The sequence below is a fragment of the Zeugodacus cucurbitae genome, chromosome 3 (genome assembly GCF_028554725.1).
Source record: "Zeugodacus cucurbitae isolate PBARC_wt_2022May chromosome 3, idZeuCucr1.2, whole genome shotgun sequence".
In the NCBI taxonomy this organism is placed as follows: domain Eukaryota; kingdom Metazoa; phylum Arthropoda; class Insecta; order Diptera; family Tephritidae; genus Zeugodacus; species Zeugodacus cucurbitae.
In genome coordinates, this window is record NC_071668.1 from 53,175,545 (window position 1) to 53,181,280 (window position 5,736).

The 5,736-nt window shown below is 39.1% G+C and overlaps 1 long non-coding RNA gene across 1 annotated transcript; it reads right to left on the reverse strand.

Moving 5' to 3' along the window:
- Positions 1–960: 960 nt before the first annotated feature.
- On the reverse strand, positions 961–4,302 carry LOC128920360 (uncharacterized). Its single transcript, XR_008470425.1, has 3 exons — positions 3,419–4,302; positions 3,013–3,354; positions 961–1,567 (listed from the first exon to the last, which is right to left on the reverse strand). It is a non-coding gene; the product is annotated as an uncharacterized LOC128920360 (long non-coding RNA).
- Positions 4,303–5,736: the final 1,434 nt, after the last annotated feature.

Consider the following 5,736-nt stretch of genomic DNA (forward strand, 5'->3'; position numbering starts at 1 on the left):
CAATAAAATTATCACGGACTAAATACAAAACATAAAATGTTTAATCAAATGTTGATGTTTTCAATATTTTTATTATACACATTATATAGGTCTCTATGGGAATTACCTCTACTTCCTTCTATGTCCTCAATGTATTACATATGCATACATTCACAATAAAGGATATTCGTAGTTCGCTTAAGTTTCACATGACTTCAAAGATCAAAGTCGGTATATATAGTATACTACCATTGTAGCATATTTTTAGGCGGGAAAGTCGCACTTGGTACAAGTGAATGATTTGACATCAAAATCAAAACTGAAACTTAAACTGTAGCGTCAGTGATTATAATTATAACTAAAATGTTTAAAAATTCTTTAAAAATCTTAAACGTCGTTCCTTAAAACGTTTAGTACACATATGCGCCTATAAGTATGCACAACTTGGATAATAGTAAAAAAGCTCTGATTTCTCTTCTCCACTCATTTTTATTTAGAAAAACTTTCACCTCGCTATCATTGATGGCAGCAAACATAACCGTTGACTTTGAAAATTGCTTTGCTGATGAAAACGGCTTTGGGTCATTTGTTGGCGCTGTGTATGGCGACAACTGTTCATATTGTTATGGTACTAACCGACTGGCTTTGTGACTTCAGGTGTTGTTGATGTTTTTACTACGCTAATGAAATTGTTGCGCGTGCCCATTGCCAGTGGCAAGATTTACTTGGATATGCTGAAAAACCTAGAAGTATGCAGCGGTACTCAACTGCATGGGAGCCAATTATGGATAATTTTTACTTATGAATACTTTTATATTGTGCATCCCTTAGTATTATAAACTTTTTAATATCCACTTGAAACGGTAAAAAATGCAAACAAGTTCTTAAAATTATCTCTGCTTCGGCAAGTAATCAGCGGTTAAGCGTTTATAAGCACGTTATTAGCCAAGCTAAGTACCTGAATGCCGGTAGCAGCGGGCTCGCAATGCGAACAAAAAGAAAAACCACGCGAAGTAATTTTATATGCCGAACTTGGGCAGTAAGTGGCATAAATGTTATAACTTTGCAATGAGCATTTTATTTTTAACATTTTTTTCCTTTAAGGATAATAACGTAATTCTTCTTTATTAAACTTTCACATTCATTAATAACGCCGACGGAAACTTCCTTGTGTGCATTCATTTACATTTACGTGTCTATACACGTTTGTATGTATGTATGTTTGTACTTTCACGCATCCACCGTCATTAGTTGATTTAAGCTTTTCTTCAATTGCAGCACACGCAATGCAGAAATCGTCGTGCTTTCTTAACAAAAACAAAAACAAGCAACGGATACAAAATGTTTTTCCTGTTTCAGTGTCTTCCAATTAACTTTTTGTGTGTGCTTTCGCTTTTCTTCATTTATTCTTACAGCTTGCTTTGATGTTCTTCCAAGAATTTTCCTTCGAATTCGTATTCGGATAATCCTTCAATCAACTGCTGACGCAATGCACTACTAGCAGTGAGTGTGATAGCAACAGTGGCTGCAGTGATACCGGCAGAATCTAGAGGGTTCTGCATTGCATACGAATGCCTGCGAGTAGGCCCTGTAAGAAAAATAGCCAGTTCAAGCTGGTATAATTTTTGAGAATGGGTAGTGAAGGAGTGAAACAGTTATACATTAATGACTTAAACATAGTTAGTTTCTGTTTAATTTTTATCCATAATGATTCAGACGATGTAAAGCTTAAAGGAAAGAAAAGGAAAGGCGTTTGGAAAATACTAATATTTGTGGACATATTTCACTCAGATTTATGTCATATCGTTTAGTGAATTTTTTGGAAATGATTATTTCTTTCTATTATCGCTCTAATGTAAGCTTCACGTAACAAAAATCTGGCGATAACGGTCTATCTTACTTCAACCAAATGCTATTTTATTCAATCAACTTTCATAAAATATGCATGCTTTTTCTACAGGGACGCAAAGGAAGTTTAATTAAAGGATTTGTGTGATTAAGTGATATGGAGGAATTCTCTAACGCACTGGCAGATACCGAGCAAACGCAAGATTGATGTGTGTTAGGGTAACCATATACAAAGTTGCTAAACGAAAATCCGGTTTCTGTGAAATCATTTGTTATAAATCGTTTAAATTATTTTAAGTTCCAAGCTTTTTAATTGATGTACAAGTACATTTTAATTACGAAAAGCATTATATTCCAGGCTGGTACTGGATACTTTTCGTATCAAAACATAAATGCATTACATGTACATCTCTAATTAGATATTTATATTAAATCCTTCGTTATATTACAACATTTAGTATTAAATAAAAATGCTTGTATCTTGACATATTGATACTTTGTGTGAACTTGTCTAAGATAAAATATTATATATAAACACCAAAAGCACTAAATTTAAAAGATAATGAAAAAAGGTTATGACACCGCCCCTATTTTGGATAAAACCCTCTCGACTAACTTTTAGCGTACTGTTACGTAATATTTCCTCAATCTTCAGCTGAAATTTGAAATTTAAAATTAGAAATTTTTATGTCCAAAAATTTGCCCTGCCCCAGATTCTGAATATAAGCTCCTCAGTGCCCATGGCTGATATTTTACCAAAACGATCTAATACTAGCTGACCAGGCACTCTTCGTACTGCCTCAATCGATAAATAAAAGACCTACATTTTTGTATGAAATAAGTTTTGTACATATCTAGTAAGTTACTAAAGCTTTATCAATTTCAGTGCTTCTAATAAATTATTTAACGAAAATATAAGTAAGTCTCATAGGTATATTAAAAAAATTGAGAGGGACTATTTTTCTAATAATATGTTTCCGTGCCAAAAATGAGTGAAATCTGATCATAACTTCACCTAGCTCCCATTTACCTAATATTAGGGTTTCCAACTTTCAATGGACTTTATACCATATATAATATATGAGGAATATGTGGGTCAAATTGTGTGTTATATTAATAAAATTAAACAAATAAATTGCGAGAGTATAAAATGTTCGGTTATACCCGAACTTGGCCATTCCTTACATGTTTTGGTTTTGTTTTGTGGTGTGTAAATAAATTCCGATGAGCGACCACGCGACGTATTATCGTCCATGCGCGAAACAGGGGAACTCCAAGTTGATTCCGCAAACTACTAACGACTGTCCCTGCGATTTATTTATGGCCATTGCAAAGGCCAGAAGTGCTGCAAATTGTAAGCATTTAAAATCGAATGGTAAATCCGTTGGAATCATCGGAATCCGCGCGATCTGCATTTTCCTTTTATGATTGTTGCCTCAATGATGTTATTCACCAGCTTTTTCACAGCCAATCTTGTTCCATTGCACAGTCGAGGTTGACTAATGGTACGCAGCATGATGACTGATCCTATGGGAAAAAAGAAAGGGGGTGTTTTTAGGATTTCCCCAGCAATTATTCGTATTTTTCTTACCTTTTCAACCTTTCCTAGACCTCCACGAACATTTCAAGTTGCTCAATTGTTTTATACATTCCAAATTTCCTTGACATTGGTTAAAATGTGCACTTGATCGGTTCACAAAAGATCGTCACCAGAATTATATTCTGAGTTTTAGCATTTGAAGTCTTTTATGACTCTTGTACTCAGATAAGGCAGATATATATATTTTTCGTAGAAACCGCTTTAAGCGATTATAGCCGAATCCACCAGAGCACGCCACTCGTTCCTCCTTTTTGCTTTTTGTTACCAACTGGAAACACCAAGTGAAGCCAGGTCACTTTCCACCGGAATGGAGGTCGTCCTCTTCCGCGGCTTCCTCCAGCCGGTACTGCATCGAACACTTTCAGAGCTGGAGTGTTTTCATCCATTCGTATAACATGACCTAGCCAGCGTAACCGCTGTCTTTTTATTCGCTGAACTATGTCAATGTCGTCGTATAAATCGTACAGCTCATCGTTCCATCGTCTGCGGTATTCGCCGTTGCCAATGTTCAGAGGACCATAAATCTTACGCAAAACCTTTCTCTCGAAAACCCCAAGTGTCGTTTCATCGGATGTTGTCATCGTCCACGCTTCGGCGCCATACATCAGGACGGGAATAATGAGCGACTTGTAGAGTTTAATTTTTGTTCGTCGAGAGAGGACTTTACTTTGCAATTGCCTACTCAGTCCAAAGTAACACCTATTGGCAAGAGTGATTCTGCGTTGGATTTCAAGGCTGACATTGTTGGTGTTGTTAACGCTGGTTCCCAAGTAAACAAAACTATCTACTACTTCAAAGGTATGACTGTCAACAGTGACGTGGGAGCCAAGACGCGAGTGCGCTGACTGTTTGTTTGATGACAGGAGATATTTCGTCTTGTCCTCATTCATCACCAGACCCATACGCTTCGCTTCTTTATCTAGTCGCGGAATCGGCATACATCACCCTGTCTGAAGCCTCGTTTGGTATCGAACGGCTCGGAGAGGTCCTTCCCGATCCTGACAGAGCTTTTGGTGTTGCTCAACGTCAGTTTATATAGCCGTATTAGTTTTGCAGGGATACCAAATTCAGACATCGCGGCATAAAGGCAGCTCCTTTTCGTGCTATCGAAGGCAGCTTTAAAATCGATGAAAAGATGGTGAGTATCGATTCTTCTCTCTCGGGTCTTTTCCAAAATTTTGCGCATGGTGAATATCTGGTCCATTGTCGATTTTCCACGTCTAAAGGCACACTGATAAGGTCTAATCAGTTCGTTGACGGTGGGCTTTAGTCTTTCACACATTACGCTCGACAAAACCTTATATGCGATATTGAGGAGACTTATACCACGGTAATTGGCGCAGATTGTGGGGTCTCCCTTTTTATGGATTGGGCAGAGCACACTGAGATTCCAATCGTCGGGCATGCTTTCTTCCGACCATATTCTACAAAGAAGCTGATGCATGCACCTTATCAGTTCTTCGCCGCCGTATTTGAATAGCTCGGCCGGTAGTCCATTGGCCCCTGCCGCTTTGTTGTTCTTCAAGCGGGTAATTGCTATTCGAACTTCTTCATGGTCTGATCTCATCGCCTGATCTTTTCGTAAAATTTTCGAGCATTACCCATGTCGGCCAGCTTTTCAAGCTTTTCATACTCACGCATTTCGGCCTCTTTCTTTTTACTCTGCAAATGCGTCTCGCTTCCCTCTTCAGTTATCGATATCTGTCCCACCCCGAACGTGTTGTGGTCTTTCGCAACGTTGCGAGCAGTCTGTTTTCTCTCCACTGCGGAACGACAACTTTCATCGTACCAACTGGTTTTTTGGCGTTGCGGGAGACCAATTGTTTCGGCTGCAGCGGTATGCAATGAGTTTGAGATGCCGTTCCTCAGCTCCCTTATATCGAGATGCTGATGAGCGCTCTCAGAGAGCAGGATTGCAAGTCGAGTAGAAAATCGTTCGGCTGTCGGTTGTTATTGGAGCTTTTTGACGTCGAACCTTCCTTGGTGTTTGTTGACGAGCGTTCTTTGCTGCACAGAGGCGAGTGCGTATCTTTGCTGCTACTAGATAATGGTCCGAGTCAATATTTGGTCCTCGGAGCGTACGCACGTCTAAAACACAGGAGACATGTCTTCCGTCTATCACAACCCACCTTCGTCCGTCCTTGTCCCGTCCATCGCACTTCTTGGATGGCGGTGATGTCAGCCTTTAGTTGTATGAGGACATCAACCAGCTGGGCAGAGGCACCTTCCCAATTAAGGGTCCGGACATTCCAGGTGCATGCCCTCAAATCATGATCCTTAAAACGTTTGCAGGGGTCGTCATCAAAAGG